At 45.8% G+C, this 23,114-nt stretch overlaps 1 protein-coding gene and 1 long non-coding RNA gene across 2 annotated transcripts in view; one reads left to right on the top strand and one right to left on the bottom strand.

Annotated features, from left to right (window-relative positions):
- LOC116277384 (uncharacterized) overlaps positions 1 to 3,777 on the bottom strand; it is a 62,567-nt gene extending 58,790 nt beyond the window's left edge. The window contains exon 1 of the mRNA XM_072973833.1: positions 3,373 to 3,777. The gene's annotated coding sequence lies outside the window, so the exon portion shown is untranslated. The remainder of the gene's footprint in view (positions 1 to 3,372) is intronic.
- A 3,742-nt stretch (positions 3,778 to 7,519) lies between these two features.
- On the top strand, positions 7,520 to 14,497 carry LOC140700336 (uncharacterized). Its single transcript, XR_012078754.1, has 3 exons — positions 7,520 to 7,598; positions 9,172 to 9,228; positions 13,714 to 14,497. It is a non-coding gene; the product is annotated as an uncharacterized lncRNA (long non-coding RNA).
- Positions 14,498 to 23,114: the final 8,617 nt, after the last annotated feature.

Raw genomic sequence — 23,114 nt, 5'->3', positions numbered from 1 at the left:
AAAATCAACTATACTGCTATATCCCAGACATGAACAGCTGGAAGCTGTAATTTTGAAAATATCATTTACAATGGCATGAAAATATTAACTACTCAGGAATAAATTCTACAGATACATGTGAAAGATCTCTACTCTGAAACATATAAAATAATGGTGGAAAAAATTAAAGAAGACTAGACCTAGAATAGTTCAAAACAATTCTGGGAAAAAAACTAAGTTGGAAGACTTATACTGTTTGATTTCAAGACTTACTATAAAGCTAAAGTAATAAAGACAGCATGGTATTGGTAAAAAAAAAATTATGTACATCAATATAACAGTAAAAAAATGTCCAGAGACATTTTATGATATCAAGATAGATCAATGAGTAAATTAACGTACTAAAGTTTGTAGGTTAATGAATTGTGGACATCCCCCTCAATGAGCATGCCCATTCCCACCCACCATGTTTTCCTAGGAACAACCCCAGGCTCCTGTCTTGCTTCTAAGCCCTCACTGAAACAAAACCTTTTGGAAGGGATGTGAGGATTCACACTTCATTTTGGGGCAAAGGCTCAAGATAGTAAGGCCTAAAAATAATCTACTTACTCAGTTTTAATTATAAATCATTCCTTTACTGAATGTGAATTACACTAAGCCAATGTGCAAAACATTTAAGAACTAAGCTCCTAAAACCAATACCACAGAAATACTAAATATCATAAGAGAATACTATGATCAACTATATGGAAACAAATTGGACAACCTAGAAGAAATGCACAAGTTTCTTAAAATATACAGTCCACCAAGACTGAATAAGAAACAGACCACTTCAATAGACCAATCACTAGAAATGCTATCACCAAAAACCTCCCTGCAAACAAAAGTCCAAGACCAGACGGCTTCACTTGGGAATTCTACGAAACATACAAAGAACTCATACCGATTCTTCTCAAACTCTAAAAATTTAGACTGAAAAGGAACGAGTACTCCTAAACACATTCTATAAAGCCACCATCACCTTGATACCAAAACCAGACAAAGACACTACCAAAAATGAAAATTACAGGCCAATATCACTGATGAACACACATGTAAAAATCCTCAACAAAATATTAGCAAACAGAATCCAACAACACATAAAAAAGATCATACACCATGATCAAGCTGGATTCATCCCAGGGACACAAGGATGGTTCAAAATACACAACTCAGTATGACATACCACATCCACAAAATAAAGGACAAAACCACACGGTGATCTCAACAGATGCAGAAAAAGCACGAAAAAATTCAGCCATTTATGATAAAAACTAATAACAAAGTGGGCATAAAGGAAACATATCTCAACATAATAAAAGCTATTTATGAAAAATCTACAGTAACCACAGTACTAAACAGTGAAAAACTGAAAACTATCCCACTAAAATCTGTAACAAGATAAGGAGGCCCACTTCAACTGCTTCTATTCAACATAGTCCTGCAACTCCTAGCAAAAGCAATCAGGCAAGAAAAAGAAATGAAAGGGATCCAAATTGAAAGAGAAGAGATAAAACTATCATTATATGTGGATGACATACTATATATAGAAAAACATAAAACCACCACACACACACACACAAAAATCTACATATAATAAAGAATTTAGCAAGGTAGCAAAACACAAGATTACACACACAAATTAGTTACATTTCTTTACAATAACAATGAATCAACAAGAAAAGAAAGTAAAGAAACATTCCCTTTTAAAATTGGTTCCAAAAAATAATACAATAAGGAATAAACCTAACCAAGGATGCAAAAGATATATGTGTGGAGTACTACAAAACACTAACTAAGAAAATTAAAGAGGACTTAGAGAAATGGAAAGAAATCCCATGTCCTTGTATTGGAAGAATTAATATTGTCAAAATGGCCATACCTGCCCAGAGCAATCGATAGATTGAATGCGATCCCTATAAAATCACCCAGGACATATTTCACAGTACTAGAACAAATCATCCCAATATTTATATGGAATCAGAAAAGACCCAGATTTACCAAAGCATTACTCAAGAAGAACAACAAAGCTGCAGCAATAACCCTCTCAGACTTAAGACAGTATTACAGACCTACAATCAAAACAGCATGGTATTGGTACAAACACAGGCATATGGATCAATGGAATAGAAATGAGAGCCCAGAAATTAAACCCACAAACTTTTGCTCAATTAATCTTTGACAAAGGAGGCAAGAACATACAATGGAGGGAACACAGTCTCTTCAGCAAATGGTATTGGGAAAACTGGACAGCAGCAGGTAAATCAATGAAGCTACAACATTCCTTTACACCATACACAAAAGTAAACTCAAAATGGCTTGAAGACTTAAACAGAAAACTAGAATCTACAAACCTCTTAGAAGAAAACATAGGCAAAACATTATCTCACATACATCTCAGCAATGTTCTCCCAGGGCAGTCTACCCCAGCAACAGAAAGAAAAGCACAAGTAAACAAACAAATGGGACCTAACTGAACTTACAAGTTTCTGCACAGCAAAGGAAACTGTAAGCAAAACAAAAAGACAACCTACTGAATGGGAGAAAATACTTGCAAATGATTCGACTGACAAAGGCTTAATTTCCAGACTACACAATCAGCTCATACAACTCAATAACCAAAAAACAAACCACCCAATCCAAAAATGGGCAGAAGACCTGAACATGCATTTCTCCAGTGAAGACACACAAACGGCCAACAGGCACATGAAAAAATGCTCAATACCTCATTAACAGATAAACGCAAATCAAAACTACACACCAGTCAGAAAGGCCATCATTCAACAAAAGTCCACAAAGGAGAAATGATGAAGAGGCTGTGGTGAAAAGGGGACCGTCCTACACTGTTGGCGACAATGTAGTTCGGCATAGCCACTGTGAAAAACAGTTTGGAGATTCTTCCAAAGACTGGAACTAGACTTGCCAAAAGATTTTGATCTCGGGGGCCGGCCGACAAGTTCCCAAAAGCCCGGGCCTCGAGTGGTATTCCAACCTGGAGGGCCAAGGGTGACCTGCGGTCCCCAGGCAGGTCCACCTAAGCAGGAAGGCCATGGCCTGAGGGCCACCTGGAGGTGCTCCAAGGCCTGTCTGGCGCCCTCCTGCCTCCCGGGGCTGCTCCTGCTTTCCCAAAACCACGTGTGAGCAGCGATGAAAACACCGGGGTTCAGAGACTACTAATGCGGGGGGGGGGGTGCACCGCGAACCAGGACAGCGGCCCCGGCTCCGCCTCCGTGTCCTAACAGGCCGCATGGCCCGGGCCTCGCCTGCGCAGCCCTCCTTGTGCGCCTCCCCAACGCAGCCCAGGCCTCAACCCCAGGCTCCCTGACCTGCGCGCCCCCACCAGCGCCCCCTTACCTGCCAGGCGACAGCAGCAGAGGCGAAGGCACGCGGTGCACGGTGGCCCAGACCCCAGGCCGTGTTCTCCTCGGGGAGCTGGTCCAGGAGCACTCGGCCGTGGCCCGGCTTCCACACGCTCTGGGCGCGCTCGCGCCCCTCCCCCTCCCGCCGGTAGCGCGGACGGGACGCTCGGGCTGGGGCTCCCGCACTATGAGACACTGCTAGTGGGGCCGAGAGGGGCTGAGCCCGGCCACGCGAGGCTGGGCCGTGGGGCGGTGGGGCTGGCCCACCCCGTGGCCCAGGACTGGCCAGCCGGGTTCCCAACCCCAATGCCCCCACCCAGATACCGACAGGGTCCAGGAACCCAATTAGAACCACCACAGGCCCCAGGCCAGGCCACACCCCACAGTCCCATTCCCCCTGCTCGCCGCCACACAACCCCTCCACCCCCATCACGGCCCCCGCACCCTTGGCCAGGCCTGATCCCTGACCAGATACCCAAGACAAGGCTCCTTCTCCTCAGACTGAGGTCCCCACCCCCACACTCCGCCCTACTATGTTCTAACTTACAGCCCCTGCAAACAAGCTGACCCCTCATGCCTCACCCCGGGTCCCCCCACCATCCTGAGACGGTCCCCTCACCCCTCACCCCAGGATTACCCCCACCCCTCAACCGGGTCCCCCTACTCGAAACCCCTCACCCCGGGATGGCCTCCTCACGCTTCAGCCAAGTGACTTCCACTCTGGGTGGCCTCTCACTCCTCATCCTGGCCCCTCCCGCCGCGGGATCCCCCCTCACAATGAGTGCACCCCTAACCCGAGCTGACTCCCTCACTCCTCATTCTACCGGGGGTGGGGCGGTCTGCGCTCAGGTCACCAGAGTGACAGCCACCAGACGGGGATCCGGAGCAGTGCGCGGACACACAGCCCCGTGTCCGAGGCTCCTCCGGGGTGCGGTGGGCGGGGCTGGAGGCTGTGCCAATTCCCACCAGGGCACCCTGCACCCCACCCTCACCACCTCCGTGCCCAGGGCCTCATCTGAGCATGGGGGTCAGGGTGGTCCCGGGCCATAGGCCGCGCGCCAGTGGGCATCGGGTGGGTGATGGCGTGCGTGGTGATCCGGACACCGAGGTCGGGATGCCCTGGGCAAGGGGACCTGCCGGGACGAGCGTGCGGCCCAGGGGAGGACAGCAGGCCCTGGCAGCGGTGGCGGGGGAGGGAGGCTGCCTCGGGAGAGCCAGCCGAGTTGCTCCAATCTACCTCGCTGCCTGGCCCGGAGGAGGCGTCTTTTGCCCCAGCTTCGCTGAACGCACTTCTCCCCGTCAACCTGCTCCTTGGAGGCGGGCGGGGTGTGTTCAGGGGGTGGCAGCGGTGGCGACCGCAGGATTGGGGCTGCCCTGTGAGACCATGGGGATTTGCTCCCATTTCCCGCTGTCACTGCCGCACGCCCCCTACCCGACCCCGCACACTGACTGCACCATGCCCACCACCCAGGAGCAGGCTGACCTGTAACCTGCGTTCCATGAACCTGGGGCGGCAGAGGCCGCCCCCAGTCCAGGCCCCGGGGGAGATGGGAGCAAATGACTAGTTCGCAAGGAGCAGCCCCCCTCCTCCTGACGCCGCCCTTACCTCTGTTGCCTTAGTTCCAGCCCCCACCCATGGTTTTATTGAAGTGCGTATACAGGGTACATATCTCAACATAATAAAAGCTATTTATGACAAATCTACAACCAGCATAATACTCTGCAGTGAAAAGCTGAAAGCCTCTCTCTACTAAAATTTGACAAGGATGCCCACGCTCACCACTTCTTTTCAACAGAGTATTGAAAGTCCTGGCCATAGCAATTAGACAACAAAAAGAAATAAAAGGGATCCAAATTGGAAAAGAAGAGGTAAAACTGTCATTATATGCAGATGGCATGATGCTATATTGAGAAAACTCTAAAGGCTCTACACAAAAACTACTAGAGCTAAGAAAAGAAAGCAGCAAGGCAGCAGGACACAACAGCAACACACAGACGTCAGGGGCATTTATTTACCCGAGAGTAATAAATACTTTCAAAATTGCATCCAAGAAAAAAAAATTAGGAATAAATCTGACCCAGGAAGTGAAAGACTTATATGCAGAGAACTACAAAACACTAAGGAAATTAAAGAAGATTTAAAGAAATGGAAAGATAGCCCAGGTTCTTGCACTGAAAGAATTAATATTGTTAAAATGGTCATCCTGCCCAGAGCAATCTACAGATTTAATGTGAACCCTATCATATCACCCAGGACATTTTTCGCAAAACTGCAACAAATCATCCAAAAGTTTATAAGGAATAGCAAAAGACCTAGAATTACCAAAGCATTCCTGAAGAAGAAGACCGAAGCTGGAGGAATAACCCTCCCAGACTTCAGACAACGCTACAGAGCTACAGCCATTCATGGTGTTGGTACAAAAACAGACGTATGGACCAATGAAACAGAATAGACAGCCCAGAAATAAACCCACAGACCTTTGGTCAACTCATCTTCAACAAAGGAGACAAGAACACACAATGGAGTAAAGAACACACAGGTGTAGGGAAACCTGGACAGCTGCATGTACATCAATGAAGTTAGAATACTCCCTTACCCCATACACAAAAATAAATTCAAAATGGCTTAAAGACACGACACTACACACCTCTTTGAAGAAAACACAGGCAAAACATGATCTGACATACACCTCAGCAAAGTTCTCCTAGGGCGGTCTACCCAAGCAATAGAAATAAAAGCAAGAATAAACAAACGGGACAATTAAACTTACAATCTTTTATACAGCAAAGGAAACCATAAGAAAAACAAAATGACAAAACCTACAAAATGGGAGAAAATACTTGCAAATGTTTCGACGGACAAAGGCTTAATGGCCAGAATGTAGAAACAGCTCATACAACTGAACAACGAAAGAACAAACAACCCAATCCAACAATGGACAGAAAACCTAAACAAGCATTTCTCCAACGAAGACATTCAAATAGCCACCAGGCAATGAAAAACTGCTCAATATCACTAATTATCACAGAAATGCAAATCAAAACTACAGTGAGGTATCACCTCACACCCGTCAGAATGGCCATTACTCAAGTCCTCAAATAACAAATGCTGAAGAGGCTGTGGAGAAAAGGAAACCCTCCTACACTGTTGGTGGGAATAGTTTGGTGCAGCCACTGTGGAAAGCAGTATGGAGGTTCCTCAAAAGACTAAAAATAGACTTGCCAAAAGCGTTTGATCTCAGGGGGCAGGCCAACAAGCTCCCAAAGGCCCAGGCCTCGCCCATTATTCCGCCCCAGACCGCCTGTGCCCAGGAGGGTCGGGGCGGCCTCCACTCACCAGGCAGGCCCACCTACACAGGAAGGCCACGGCCTGAGGGCCATTAGGAGGTGCTCGGGGGCCCATCCGGCGCCCTCCCACCTCCCGGGGCTGCACCTGCTTCCCCAAACCCACATAAGAGAGGCGGCCGAGATGCGGGGTTCAGTCACTACTCATGTGGGGGGGTGGGGGGGGCACCACGAACCAGGCCGGCGGACCCCTGACACGCCTCAGGGTCCGAACGGGCCACATGGCCCAGGCCTCACCCACGCACCCCGCCCTGTGAGCCTCCCCAACTGCGCAGCCCAGGCCTCACCCACCGGCGCCCCCCACCAGCGCCCCCTTACCTGCCTGGCGGCGGCAGCGGGATCAAACACAAGCGGCGGCCCGGACCCCAGGCCGTGTTCCTGCTCGGGGAGCCGGTCCAGGAGCACCCGGCTCCCGCCAGCTTCCTCGCGCTCTGCGCCGGTTCCGTCATCCCAGCGTGCGCGTCCATGTGCGTGCGCGCCCCTCCTCCTCGCTCCCGCCGCGGGGACCCGCGGCCGGGGCTCCTGCTGTACGGGACTTGGCAACTGAAGCCTGGAGGAGCCGGGTGTGCCCGGTGGAGGGGCAGAGCCATCCCTCCCACCTACCGCCAGCCCAGGCCGGGTTCTCATTCCCAAAACGTCCCCACTCCTCCACCAACTGGTCCGGGCACCCAACTAGAACCACCACCGGCCAGGGCCAGGCCACACCTATCAGCCCTACTCCCACTGCTTGCCTCCACCGCCACCCCAGCCCCATCACTGCCCCCTCAACGCTTAGTTCTGTATTTTTATAGACATAAACTTCTTATTAGGCCAGTGGCCTTCACGTTGGAGCACACCTCGGGGTTCACAGAGACTGCGCAGGGCACGTGGGCACAGGTAATATAGGAGACAGGATTTCCAGATCTCCATTTCCCACGTGTGTTCCTCCTTAAAGCAGACCCGTGACATTAGGCTGTCCTCTGTCTGCTAGCCTTTCATGGGAACTTTTTTCACACTCGAATAAAAGCAACGCCAGTTCATCTTAATCGTCTGCACTACCACTGTCCCCACAACGTAAGGACAATGATCCAATGTGAAGTATGGATGTTGATATTGGTGTAGTCAGTCTGATGAGCAGTAAACACTTCTGTAGATTACGTGATTTCCATTTTTTTTGCTTTCAACAAAACTGAAGGGGGACCTAATGATATTGTTTTCTGAATTTACAATAACAGTAGTAATTAATATTATCATTATATATTATTTTTAAAATCACATAGCTATCACCAAAATAAAGTTATAGTAGTGATAGTTTATTACTTTATAAGTAATACTTTATTGTTGTTTATTTTTTGATGATAGGTCTCTGTGTGATTTTTTTACCTCTGTCTTGGAGGGGATATAGAAGAATTCTGTTACAGTGTTGTAAAATATCTCTTTCTTGCTGTCTCTAGTTTTTATAAAAACCAGCTCTCTTAGCACCTATGTTTTTAAAAAGGAACATTGAAATAAAATTTGATGTTAAACTACGTCATTCCAGAAACAAGAAAAAGTCATCCTGTGTGTGAACTAATTCTTAAATGTCTTGCCCCTATATTGGGATGCACTTCAAATAAAATTTTACTTTCACATTTAGTAAACTAACAAATTCATAATATATTTCACATTTTGATCAATGTGTACCAAAATGAAACTCAATCTAAGAAATTATTTAATAGAGGATTGTGTTGCTTAAAATTTTAAAGTGAATTTATGTACAGATTTTTGTTGTAGAAATTTACATAAAATATAATATTACATGAGTAAAACTATTTGGGACAAATGGAATGAATATATGGTTTGAAGTTTAAAAATGAATGATATACAATCTCTGACTATTAAAAAAATCTCACTCTTTTTTAATGTATGATGGTGAGTTCAAATCACTATCACTTTAAGATCCTTTTATTCAGAAAAGGAGAAATATGATTAAGCAACTGATAGTGAAATATGCTAAACATTACACCCTTAAGCTTATATTCAATGATTTTAGGTATCAATTAAAAATATACTAGTGAATACTTGCTGTTTATAAATTATCTTAGGTGTTAAGCAAGCAAGGATGTTTGAAAATCACTGGGTTGGGGATTGCAGGTTTTTTAATTTGGATATTTTATAATCACCTCTGGAAAAAAATGTGCATGTTTTTCATAAACATGTAACTTGCAAGGCCCTAAGCTGCCGTTTATACGCATCTGGTCACACAGACACCAGACATTCACCATCTGCCTTATTATGTTTGGTCTATTTCCTGTGCTTATTCAGGTACTCCTCTTGATTTAAAGATGACAAATGAATGCTATTTCTATCAGTTACAGTAATTTAAAATATTTCCTCAGCAAGACAAGATCTGGCATTCTGGGGTGTTTTGTATACTATACTAATAAGTTCTAAATGTTCCCCCTTATACTTGCCTATTTCCTTTCTGCAGGTAACAGAAACGAAAATAAGCTCTGTCCTGAACTTCCCAGCTGTCATGAGAGAGTCGGTAAGTAAGAATATCTGTTTTGAAAATGATTCATAACCATCTTCTAATCACAAAACCCCTAATCTGGCAGGTTGTGGAAGTATCTGGGAAACTGTTCAGCAGCCCTTGCTTGAGTTATAGGCTAGCCACCTTGTTTTGAGAAGAACTTCATTTAAAACATGCTATGCACAGTTAGATGCTGAACTTGAGGAGTCAACAGGCTGAACTTGCTGGGAGGTGCCCGCTGCCCCAAGGGCCCAGGGACTTTGGCCACAGTGCGCAGAGGCTGTGAACCACCTGTAAAGGCCCGGGAACTGGAGTTCCTTTCCTCAGACTTGTCTGAAGTCTGCACCTGCAGTCCAGGTGCCTCAAACATATTAGAAATACCTTTTTAAAGGCAAAGAGGGAAAATGTTTAGTAGTAAGAAACAAAACCCTAAGTGGGCTCTGGAGACAGAGGCTCACACTCACACCCTGTACTTCCATTCACTGAAGATACCGTTTCCCCTCATGGTTGGTCAGTTGGTTGGATTTTATTTCTATATTTGAAGGGTTAGGACAAGTTGTACAAACTATAGGTATCAGGTTAATATTAATATTAATTTATTTTAGTCCTTTCTCAAAATACAAAGGATTTTGAAGAAAATGAAAGAGAAGATTTAAAGTCTATTTTAAAGATAAATCTTACTTTCCATTACCGTGTTTAAAAAAAAAAAAAGCAGCTGTGAAAGCAGTTAAAACTCTTACCAGGGATGTCCTTACACCCTGATCCATTATCCTTGTGGAGAGAAGCCACAAGCCACGGGCCTGAGGCCCAAGGGGAAAACCCCCCAGTGCAGGATGCCCAGCCCCCCACAGGCCAGTTCCCCAGCCTGCCCCAGGCCCGCAGACAGGCTGCGTGACCATCATTCTCGAGATGTGTACACGTTTGCTTTGCACTTTTGGAAGCTCGAACCATGTCCTCGGGTCTCCCAGAGGGACACAGCGAGCGCTGGAAGCCCTGGTCTCTGGGCTTGGTACTTGAGCCTGTGCCTCCTCCGTCAGCATCTGCCCCGGCCTCTCACCTGCCCTGTGACCATCCATGGGAACATGGCAGCTCCGTGTTGGGGGCTGTCCTGGCTGCGTGGGGCTGAGCAGCACCTGTGGACTAAGTCTACCTGGGGCCAGTAGTGGCAACCATAAATGGCCCGGACTTTGCCTTTTGAGAACCCCCCCGGTCTGGTGTCCTCCACGGGTGGCCTGTCTGGCTCGCTCAGCATGACACTCGCAATCCTACAGAGGATGTGGCCCCACGTGGCCTGGGTGGAATGTGGGTACCGGGATCAAGTTGCCTACCCAGCTTATCACTGCAGTAAATGTGAAACAACCCCAAAGCTATGTTCTCTTACCTCTTGTTGCTTCTTGAAGGGGAACTTCCAAAGGCTGAGATCCTTCTTCCGAGTCTGGGGCCAGATGTGTTGGCTGCACGTGGGTTACACTATGCAGGCTCCACCAAGAAGTAAAAAGGCAGCAGAGTCCCGTGGACCCAGCCTTGGTAGTTACCAGCCTTAAAGCAGCTGCCAGTCACCGAAGCTGATTGTGAACTGCCTCCTGTTAAGTATGGCCCTGATTTGGGAGAGAAAAATAACCTCTGTTTAAATTAAACTTGAATATTATGACAAAAATGATCAATTGCTTTATAGATCCCCCAGATTTGGTTTTTTAAGTGCAAGAATGCAAAACTTGAAGTAACATGCATCACTCAGGAGGGCAGGCACCTGTGCATGCGGGCTGCTCAGTGACCCTGTGGGCTGGGCTTCCATGGCCTCCAGGATGGCCTCCCTTCCTGGAAGAACATGTCTCCTTGGCTCATCAGTTTTTAATGAATCATTTTGTGGACATTAAACATCTCCTATGGAAGTTATCCCTAATATTCACAGTAAAGAGGAGCTTTACAGCATCCCAGCTCACTGAAGACAAAGCTAGCGGCAGGCATGGCACCTAGTGGCTTATGAGCTGTCTCCTTCTGGGAGTACCTGCCTTCACTTAGGCCAGGCTCCCTGCTTTGTTTCCAGGTGGATGAACTTTCCCAACAGACTAAACTCCTGACTCCTAGACTCGCCCCCTGGGAGGTGGGGGTTTTGCCTGACGAGTCAGCTGGGTGAGGCGTCTGGCACACCCACGTCTGCTGTCTTAGCCACATCCCTCCCCAGCTCTGCCAGCATGAGCCCCCGCGTCAGCCTCGGTCTGGCTCCAGCCTGGATGGAAAGAGGGGCCTCCTCCATCCCAGCAGCGCTGCCCCCTCCTCACACCTGTCCATCTCTTTACTGCTTTACCCTTGTCTCATCTGGAGATGACAGTTAGAGCAAATTAGAGGGCAGGGAGTGAATCAAGTCTGCGATCCCCTCTGCCTTTTCTCTTCCTCGGTTCCTAATATCTTTTCTCCTCTAATTATTCATCATAAAATATATTCCTACAACCACTAGGCAACACTCCAGGTGTCAGTGATCACCAAGGAGCATCAGCATCAGTTGTTACTATTCGCACGGTCTGGATAGCACAGGGATGCAGGGGAATAGACTAATTCCCCTTGAAATTTTGCTCCGTTGAAGCAAAATGCTCTGCTGAATCTTGGCTCTGTCTGTTGAATGCAATTTAAGACATGTGTGGTTGCTGAGGACCCTGGGGTGTAATCTCTATAGCGGTTAAAAGTGCTGGAGACAGACCTCCCAGACTCAGCTCCCAGCCCTGGGACAGATCACTTAACGTTGGCAAGTCTCGGTTTGTATTCTGTGCAGTGGGGACATGTGGGCATGTCCGGCACCCACCACAGTGCCCGCCCGGCTCAGTGGACAGGAGAGACTTACCGTGCACACAGAGAGGGACACCTGTACCCTGCCATCAGCATTCCTACGCATCTTTAATTTTGCAGTTAGTGCTCCAAACAGGGTACGTGTGCGGCAGCTAAGACGGCTGTGGCTTTCAAAATATTCCCCGATGCTCACAAGCACCTTTCACTTGCTGCTTCTCGTTGTCCATCGTGTCTGGGGGACAAGAGGGCAGAGGAGTAACTTGAGGGCTTTCACTAGTTAAGTTTGGTTACTCAAGATTGAGCTCCATAGGGAGGTCATGAGTATAATTATTGATAAGAAAATCATGTTCAGAATGATTTTTCTTCAACATCAACTTGCATTCTTGTGATCTGGTGACAACGTGGCATGACATGAGGACTGGTCTCAACGTAGTGTGACAGCTACTTTCCCTGGTGCTTAGCAACGACTGTTTATCAGTATATTGGTAGTCATTCAACTGGTTTTGATTTGATCCAGGTTCGGTCAAGTTTCTTTTAGTGAAATACGTTTAGCCTTATTTCTTAAAATTAGTAGATTAAAAATAAATACAGTATAAAATATAAAAATATAAAGCACTTCATTTTATGGAAGGACTATTCCGGTAATATTGCTAGTGGGATTAGTTATTATTAAGGTTATTTCTCTGGGAGAACTCAACTACAAGACATGTGCTTTATAGAAAGAGCTATAGCACCATCTTGTGTGAGATACAAATTCAGTGCTTCAGTCAAGGTAGTTTAATTAAAGTGATGACTATTTTTATTTCTTACTGACAGGCCAAGTTCAGTTTATTTTTATTATTATAGTATTATAGGCTCAAATAAGTAACTGGCTTTAGAATTTGGTTATTTATATTTTCTGTATATTTGCTCTTCGATGCAAGCACCCAATGGCCTAATGTATGCACAAAATTGTACAGAACTTGGAAATGCTGGATTCCATGTAGCTGAGGACAAAGAAAGTGTGTTTCTGTGTAATTCTGTAGAATTCTTGTGATGCTACACAGTTTATGGTATTTGATGTCTTTCACTCGTGTTACCCACTCAATTCTCAGGGTATTTCTTCCCAATACAACACCCACAATTCTAGATGCAGTGTTAAAGTTCTTCTTAAATGTGTAGACGTGCTTCTTGATGCACAAATTTGAATTTCGTCTCTGTTTTGAGAGAAGGGATCCAGTAAGTACAGCAGTGAGAACAGCCATAAAAGCCTGGGGGAGGTAAGTGTCTGCAGCTGCAATGGCACGGGCACCGGGGCCGGAGTCCTCAAAGCCAGTGACTGCAGAGCTCGGTGTTCACGTTAAGGCTGTAATGATCCAATCAGGAGCATAAGCATCGACTTTCATCAAATAACTATAGTTCATGGAAACTATCCTGACTATTCTATTAAAACAGGAAAAACTGAGAAATATTATAGATTATTCAAAATTTAAACTCATAACCACAATAATTGCTGAACACATGTTTAAGTACATAATCAAATGCAGTCTGACTTGTGTGGATTTAGGGAATGTTATTACCAAACGTGTGCTCTTCACAATGGGGTGAAATCACAGCCCACGTGCTTCCAAGGCGTCCGCACACCAAGCCCCGAGTTGTTCACGGATATCTTACTGACACATGCTTCCAGTTTCCTCATAAAAATGTGCATAATTTAAATACTTTTTCTTATTTTAGGCAATTGAAACCAGCCTACAGAAGTGACAGCACTGTATTCTTTTGAAGGACAACAGCCGGGGGACTTGAATTTTCAAGCTAGAGACAGAATCACAGTTTTATTAAAAACAGACTCACATTTTGATTGGTGGGAAGGAAAGCTTCGAGGTCAAACTGGCATTTTTCCAGCCAACTCTGTTATCATGAATTAAAGTTCATATGATTTCCTTCTCAGAATTGTAAGAAAATTATTTCTACACTCACAGGATTTACTATCCAGTTAAACAATGTTTAATACAAGTTCAAAATCTCTTCTGTTTATTCCATAAATCTTTATCCTGTATGTAAAAGATCTTGTTTTTCTATACATAAATATTTACCTTACATGTCTTTAAATACTTTCCACTAATTTTATTACATATACTATTTAACAGTTAATGTATTCCAATTCATATGGTCACATTATTTTTGTGTTCATTTTCAAAAACCCATAAACACTTAATTTGGCTTTGTGCCTGATGACTTAAAAGCTTAAAGATGGGGGCATGAATTCTAACTGGGTATTAAGTAATAACTAGAATGTTTATTCTTAAAATTATTTCTATACCTTCAAAAATTGCATATATTTGTTTCATGTACATGTATATGAAAGATGCTATTAGAAAGAAATTCAACCACTATTCATTAAAAAAAGCTGAAATCTATTAGTTTTCTTTCTTTGTGAGGTTATGTTCATATGTAGCAGTAGAATAAACTTACGTTGACATGGTTCTGTTGTCCCTAAATAAATGTTTTTAAATGCTAATTTAATGTTTTGATTTTGTTTTTCTTATTCGTGTTTTGTAAAGTAACCAGAAGCCTATGATTGGTCTGCAGGTTAAAACTCACCTCCATGACAGTACTGCTAAATCCTTATTTTTTTGTTTTATTAACATAAATTTGATAAACAAAATTGTAAAATTTTTAAAGGGTCTGTGATTTGAAATACACAGATGTTGTTAAAGGATTCTGAGTCAATGAACACATCCAAAATCTCACATATTTTTTTATGTGATGAGAACCCTTAAGTTCTACTCTCTCAGAAAATTTCAATTATAGAATGCAACATTATAACTGTAGTCTCCACATTGTACATTAGATCCCCAGAACATACTCCTCTTACAAACTAGAAGTTTGTACCCTTGATCAGCATCTCTTAATCTTGCCCACTTCCCAACCCCTGGTCAACACCAATCTGGTCTCTTTCTATGAGTTTGATTGTTTTGAATTCCATTTGAGATCATGCAGTATTTATTTGTCCTTGTCATTTAACATAATCCCCTCAAGTTTCATCCATGTTGTTGGAAATTTCAAGATTTTCTTCCTTTGTGTGTGTGTGTGTGTGTGTGTGTATAAATAATCTCACATTTTCTTTATCCATTCATCTGTTGATGGACATTTAGGGTTTTCTATATATAACATGCCATCTGTAAACAGAGAAAATCTTACTTCCTCCTTTCCAGTTTGAATGCCCTTTATATCTTCTTCTTGCCTAACTTCTCTGGCCATGGCTTCCAGTACAATGCTGAATAGAACTGGTGAGAATGGATGTCCTGATTGTTCCTGATCCTGGAGGGAAAGCTTTCAGATTGTCACTGTGGAGTATGATGTTAGCTGTGGGCTGGTCAAACATGAGCATGTTGTTTAATCTCCACACATTTGTGAACTTTCCAGTTTCCTTCTTATAACTGATTTCTAGTTTTATACCATTGTGGCCAGAAAAAGATGCTTGATATGATTTCAGTCTTCTTAAATTCCTTAAGATCTATTTTGTGCCTAACATAGACTCTATCCTGGAGAATGTTCCATGTTCACTTGCGAAGAATGTGTATTCTGCTGCTATTGGATGAAATGTTCTGACATGTTCTTTAAGGCCAGTGTTTCCTTATTGATTTTCTGTCTGGATGATCTATCCATTGATGAAAGTGGGGTATCAGAGTGTCCCCCCCACATAATTTTGTATTGCTATTTCTCCTCTTAGGCCTATTAGTATTTGCTTTACATATTTAGCTGCTCCTATGTTGGGCACATAAATATTTGCAAATGTTATAGCCTCTTGTTGAATTGACCCCTTTATTGTTATATGACCTTCTCTGTCTCTTATTATAGTATTTTGATTAAAGTCTATTTTTTCTGATGTAAGTACAGCTACCTCTGCTTTCTTTTGGTTTTCATTTGTGTGGAGTAACTTTTTCCATCCTTTCACTTTCAGTCTGCATATGTCTTGAAAGCTGGTGAGTGTTTTGTAGGTAGCATATAGTTGGGTCTTATTTTTTTTAATCCATTTAGCTACTCTGTGTCTTGTGAGTAGAGAATTTAGTCCACTTACACTTGGAAGTAATAATTGATACGTAAGGACTTACTACTGCCATTTAGTTCACTATTTCTTGGCTGTTTTGTAATTCCTCTGTTCCTTTGTTCCTCTCTTTCTCTGTGATTTGGTAATTTTACGCAGTGCTATTCTTAAATTCCTTTCTCTTTTTGTATATGTCTACTGTGTATTTTTGCTTTGTGTTTACCATAAGAATTACAGAAAACATAACAGTCTGTTTTAAGCTGATAACAAATTTGCACACACATTAAAGCTCTGCATTTCTACTCCCCACCCCTGCCATTTTAGGTCTTTAATGTCACAATTTATCTATTTTTACCTGTGTATCCATCAACAAATTATTGTAATTATAGTTACTTCACTGCTTTGTTATTTAACCTTCATACTAGATTTATAAGTGATTTCACCACCAGCAGCATTACAATAGGAAAGTATTCTGAATGGGACTCTATTTTTAATTTTATCGGTGAGTTTTATGCTTTACTATATTTTCCTGTTACTAATTTGCATCATTTCATTTCCTCTTTCTTCTTCAGCTATTGTTTGTCTGTAAAACTCTTTCTCTCTCCTTTAATTCTGGAGGACAGCTTTGCCAGGTAGAGGATTCTTGGTTGACAGTTTTTTCTTTCAGCACTTTGAATGTATATCATCCTGAGAGCTGTCTTCTGGCCCGCAAAATTTCTGCTCAAAAATCCACTGGCAGTCTTATGAACATCCCCGTATCATAATAAGTTGCTTTTGTTCTGCTGCTTTTAAGACTGTCTCCTTGTCTTTAACTTCTGTTGGATTACAATGTGTCTCACTGTGGGATTCTTTAGATGCAGCTTATTTGGAGTTCTGCGCTTCCTGGGTCAGGACTTCTGTTTCTTGCCCCAGTTTAGGGAGGTTTTCAGCCATTATTTCTTCCAATAGGCATTCTGCCTCTTTTCCTCTCTCCTCTCCTCTGGAACCTCTATAATATCCATGTTCACCTGCTTGGTGGTTCCTGAAAGGCCACTAAGTATCTTCACTCTTCACTCTTTTTCCTTCTTGCTCTCTGCTTGAATAACTTCTACTGCCCCATTTTCAAGTTTGTTGATCATTCCTTTTGCTCAATCTAGTCTACTATTGAACCTCTCAACTGAATTTTTCAGTTCAATTATTTTTATTCTATTTTTCAGTTCTATGACTGCTGTTTTCTACTTTTCAATATTTTCTATCTCTTGCTGAAGTTTTCACTTTGTTCATGCATTGCTTTCTTGAATTAGTGAGCATCTTTATGACTGTTATTTTGAACTCTCTATCAGGTAAATCATTTCTTTTTATTTCATTATTGTGAGTTTCTGGAGATTTAGCTTCTTCTTTTGTTTGGAATCTATTCCCCTGTTTCTTCCTTGACTCTCTGTGTTGGTTTCTGCACATTAGATGAAACCACCGCCTCTCCCAGTCTGGATGGAATGGTCTCCTGCAGGTGTTGAACCCTGGCAGTCAGCCCAGCCTGAGCTCCTGGTTGTCTGTTTAAACCTCAGCCATTGTCCGAACTGCTCTCTTTGTTTTCAGCGGCTCCCAAGACCCATCAGTTTTCCAAAGGGGAAACTCTTAGGCAGCGCCTAAATGTGGGTTGATTGGAAGCTGGATCCTCAGACAGGACTGAGAAGTGTGTAATGAAGGCCTTTCTATAGAGAAACTGGGAGAAGAGTGTTTGTACTTGCTCATTCCATGCTGAGCTGTGGGGTATAGCTGGGGGGTATTCCTGTGTCCGTTTAAAAAGTGCATTTTTGTTTCAGTCCTGTGGGACTCGAGAGTGTAAGTCCTGCAGGATACCAAACCCGGGTGATTGAGGGCCCATCCCTCGAATGGCAGCTGTAAAAGCTGGGGCACTAGTTGTGTGGACAAGCTCCTTCCAGGGAGATGCTTGGTTTTACTATTGGAGTAAACCAGAGGGAGAAGGCGGGGCTCTGGGGAGGGTCACAGCTGGCACCTGGGTGTGTGCTAACTAGATGCTGGGCCCCATGCAGCCCTTTGCAAAGTCTGCAGCCAAACCCCTGCCAGGAAAGTGGAAGCGGGAAGATGGCATTTCTAGCTACATCCTCTGAGCTGGGGCCTAAGGGAGTAGCCCAGCGGGTGCTGGTGCTCCCACTGGTTCCCTGTTTGCTGCATTCCTGTAGGACTGGTGGACACAGGCCCTGCTTATTTTCAGAGGTCAGTGACATGGGAGCTTGTCCCTTGGATGGAAGCTTTAGTTAAAATTGGGGGGGGGCGGTGCTAGTTGTTCAGTTTAGATCCCTCACTCCACAGGGAGAAGCTGGGAGTTGGGGGTCCCCTCAATTGCAGGGCACTGCGCTGGGGGTGGGTTTTATGGGGAGGATGTGCCTTTCCTACCCCTTCTGATGTGGATGTTTTCTGTTACTTGATGTGTAGGAACCACTGCGCCAGGCTCTGGGTTTCTCTCAGAGGCAATTGCTGCATGAAAAGCCATGTACTCTGTGCCTCTGTGGTAGAAGGGAAATTCGGGAGCCTCCAAGTTACCATCTTTGTCCTTCTAACTTCTTTCTTGAACTCTGGACCCACATCTCCAACTGTGCATTTGGCAGCTCTATTTGGACGTGTAATAGCTCCTCAAACCCTGCTCGTCTGAGGTAAAGCTCGCCCTTGCTTCCCCGCCCCTAAAGCCTGCCCCTCCCGTGGTGCCCCTCTTCAGCGACTGGAAATCCCACTTGTTACTGAGTCCAAATTCATTCTGCTTGCTGCACAACAGGCCAGTAAGTCTGGAGATGAGGTGCTGGGGCAAGGAATAGCAACTTTACTTGGAAAGCTGGCCGACCGAGAGGATGATAGACTGTCTTGGAAAACCATCCTACTCCAGTCAGAATACGGTCTCCTTTTACACAGAAAAACAGGGGAGGCGGTGTGGATGGTTGTTGCAAACTTCTTGCCACAGGAAGCCTTTGTTCCTGCAGCTGTCCATGTGGGTCAGGCCTTGGTGTCCCTGTAAACTTTCAACAAAACAAAGGTTGTTTTCTGTTTGGCAACTTGCCATCTCCACAGAAGTGCAGGAGTGCTAACATCCTTAAAGGTCAGAGCCCGGAGAATAGGCTCTCCTGTACATTTCAGGCTAAAGGCAACACTGTTTTACAAAAGGTGCAGAGCTGGCCAGGCTAAGCCTGGAACACTGCAGTGGTTAAAGTCACAGGAACACATCTAATATGGAGTCAGATTTGTTCTTTTCCATTACAGAGGGACACACTGAGAGCCTCCTGGCGATTGGCCGGAGGCATGGCCTGCTGAGAGCAGTCTGGCAATCGGTCAGAAGGGCCGCAGGGGTCACAGGGAGGCATCATGATGCACCACGGCAGTTATAAAAGCCGGGGCCGCTGCCGAGGTCAGCCATAGCAGAGATGGCCTTTCTGGTTCTCTTTCTGCTTGTGGCCGCGTCCTCAACTGCCTTCTCCACTCCCACCTCTGCCGCACTCCATGCCCAATCCTCTTGCTCCAGGACCCTCACCCACACTGTGTACCCCACTTTAATGCCTGGATCCACCTTTGGGCCCCTCTGCTGGCGGCAAGTCTGCGTACCCACACCCGGTGCCCCCTGCACCGGCATGGGCTGGCCTGGCTCCTCTCCTTCTGGTTCCAGCCCCGCGGTGGGGGATCAGGCTCCGAGAACAGGAGCACAGCAGACCCCTGCCCATCCTGGGAGCGCCCCTTCCAGGCCTCTGGCATCCCAACAGAGCATCCAACAGGCCAGCCAAGAGCCCACAAGGAGAAATTAGAGAGAGGGCAGCCACAGACCCCCATGCCGCACTCCCCAGGACCCCGTCGAACTGTGCTGTGGGTATCCAGCCTCAATCTTTCCATGGCTGCCTTCTGCCTGTGGCTGTCAGCACCTCTGCCAGGCCCAGGTCAGCTGGCAGGAAGAGGCTGCTACATGGTGGAAGAGGAAGATATCCTGCCAGGCCTCATGCATGCTGTTCCCATGCTGCCCTCCAGGCATATGAACCCAGAGGCTGCAGAGGGTGAGGAGAGGGGCCCCAGAAAGCTCAGATCACCTCCTGGTAACCTTGGCCCTGGCTCCCTCCGTGACTCCCAGCACCAACCGTCACGAAGGGAAGAACCACCAGCCCAGCCTGCCCTACAGCCAGCCAGCCAGACCGGAGGCTGGGTAATGGAGCAGCAAAAGCAACCTGGACCCACAGGGCATCCTGACCGTGACCGCCATATGAAAGACCTGAGGCCACCAGCCCAGGCCAGACTCCATCTGCAGCTGCTGTGGCCGGAGCAGTGGCGTCAGTGGCTGACGAAGGAGGCGACGGCGGCCTTTGGCAAGGGCAGGCCTGGGACTCTTCAGAGTGTGGTCCTCCTCCTGATGGGTCACTGGGCCGAGGTGCTGGCGGGCCCCTGGCCTGGGACCACATTCCACCTGACGTCCTGGTTCTATAACACCTTTGGGATCCTTTGTCTCTTAACAGTCATCTTGTGGAGGGGAAAGGTGCCAGCAGAACAGGAGCCGCGGGTCGTGGCAGGGAGGGAAGGGCGTGGGCACATCCCAGGGTAGCCCCCGGCCCTGAGCATAGAGGAGTCCTTGGCTGAGCTCCAGAGGCTGCAGGAGAGGTATTATGAGTTGGAGAAGGAAGTGGAGGCCTTGCAGCAGCAGGAGGAGTGGTGCAAGCAGGAGGCTGAGGTCCTTGCAATAGGGTCTTGGAGTGTTTGCTCAGTGAGGCGTCTTAAGTCTTCCCTCGGCAGCAGGGGGTGCACTCGGGTGGGGGGGGTGAGTTGGGGGGAAAGGGGGTAGGGGGCATGGGAGGAGAGCTTCCCATGTATGTGAATTCTCAATAGTGTGTTGGAATGCAAAACAAGTGTCCACGAGTGATGGTGGCCCCGGGGACCACATCACACGGAGTCCTCACACCCTTCAGCGGGCTAGTGTCCACTGGGCAGGTGCCTCTGTGGCTCTGAACTATGGAGAGCCAGCACCACGACACCCTGCCCGACCTGCTGGTGCCAGGGCTCAGCGGGGTCCCTTCAGATGGAAAGAAACCAGGCAGAGGGTCTGCTCCTGCTGTTTCTCAAAAGACCACTTCCAGCCTGAGACAGCCAGTTTGTGGCAAAACTCAGGTTTGCACCTGGCATTCTGGCTCTGACCTCCAGCCACGGTGGCAGTGTCCCTCCACCCCAGGGTCCTGCGTGGGGCAGGCCTTTGATGATCGATCACGGGGGAGGGACCAGAGGCGGGAGCTCTACTCTCTGCTGCTGGGTGGGAGCACGGGGAGAGGGGGCGCAGACAGCTGGCCACTTGCTCAGAGCCACAGAAGCCCTACAGGACTCGGGGTGGACTTGCTCTGGCTGCTCTAGGTTGGAGGAGCGGGGCTGGGTGGACAGAGCAAGGCAGAGCAGCTTTCAGGTGGGAACTGGGAGACCGGAGGGTGCTGGCGGACGTGGAGGGAAGTGGCAGCTTCCAAGAGGCAGAGCTGAGCGTCGGTGATGAGTAGGGCACTGAGGGCTGCGGGGCAGGGTGGGATCCATCTCCCAGGAGCCACCCCAGCAGAGTCCCCTCTCACGTCCTCGACCAGCTGCGAGACCAAAGAGCAACCGAGTCAGTGTTCTCTGATCCCGAGGGGGCAACACGGCCCACCTGGCCGGGCGCTCCACACAGCAGGGCCTGACATAAACTTGAGGTTGGTCACAATTTTATCATCTACTAGTTTTTTAAAGGGCCAAACTCTTTCCCTCCTGAACACTTTCAAGCCTATTTTGAACCACATAGTTATTTCTTTGTAGAGATATCCACAGACAAATCCTCTGTTAATGTCACCTTGTTTAACATTATTTTAAGAGTTTTTTTCTCCTTTTCTCAGGGATATTTATAGGTAAATAAATTAAAAGAATCAGATTTTCACAAAAGCTGTCTAAGCATGTTTTCAGAAGTCTAAGAGACACACATACCCTTTTATAAAAGTGTGTTCCCCGTTAATCTATCCCTTATATCTACAATCTACTATTAGGAATTAAATTATTTTCTTTTGAGTCTTCTTCCTATTAAAATGCAATCAAGAGAAGCAGTGTACCAGTGTACTATAGAAGTAAACAGCCTCAAAATCTCAGTGACTTAAATAACCAAAGTTTATAACCTCTCATACTATATGTTCAGTGTGGGTCAGCAGCCAACTCTGCTCCACATGGTAACTTCTGCATCATCTTATAATGCTGCCATCCCCACATGAGATGCTTCAAGGGTCACAGAAGGAAACACACAAAACAGGAAATGTCTCAAACCTGCAATTAAAAGCTCCGCCTAAAACCCACTGGCCGAAACGTGTCAACAAATGCAAAAGATCCAAGCAGTGTGATCTTCCCACACATACAGAAGGAAAAGAGAACATGAGAACTTGTGAGCAAAAGATGAAAACACCTTATAGGCTAGGATATGTTACCTTTTCTTTCCCAAATGACAGCCAAGTCCTGTAAACAAAACTAGCTAAAGAAATTTGGCAGAGCAAATTACCGCCATGAAAATTGTAGTGAAATGTTGGTGGGAATGTAAACTGGGGTGGCCACTATACAGAACAGTACAGAGGTCCCTTTAAAAACTAAAAACAAACTTACCAAATGATCCAGCAATCCCACTCCTGGCCATATATCCAGAGGAAACTCTAATTCAAAAAGACACATGAACCCCAATGTTGACAGCAGCACTATTTACAACAGCCAAGACATGGAAGCAACCTAAGTGTCCATCAACAGATGACTGGACAAAGAAGATGTGGCATATATATATACAATGGGAAACTACTCAGCCATAAAAAAGAATGAAATAATGCCATTTGCAGCAACATGGGTGGACCTAGAGACTATCATATTAAGTGAAGTCTAAGTCAGAGAGAGAAAGAGAAGTCATATGATTATCAGTTATAGGTGGAACCTTTAAAAAATGATACAAATGACCTTATTTACAAAACAGGAATAGACTCAAAGACACTGAAAACAAACTTACAGTTACCAAAGAGGAGAGCAGCAGGGGGGGATGATAAATTAATTTTGGGATTACATATACACACTACTATATATACAATAT

The sequence above is a fragment of the Vicugna pacos genome, chromosome 12 (assembly GCF_048564905.1).
Source record: "Vicugna pacos chromosome 12, VicPac4, whole genome shotgun sequence".
In the NCBI taxonomy this organism is placed as follows: domain Eukaryota; kingdom Metazoa; phylum Chordata; class Mammalia; order Artiodactyla; family Camelidae; genus Vicugna; species Vicugna pacos.
Note: the sequence above shows the minus strand (reverse complement) of the source record. Positions and strands in the feature narration are given on the sequence as shown.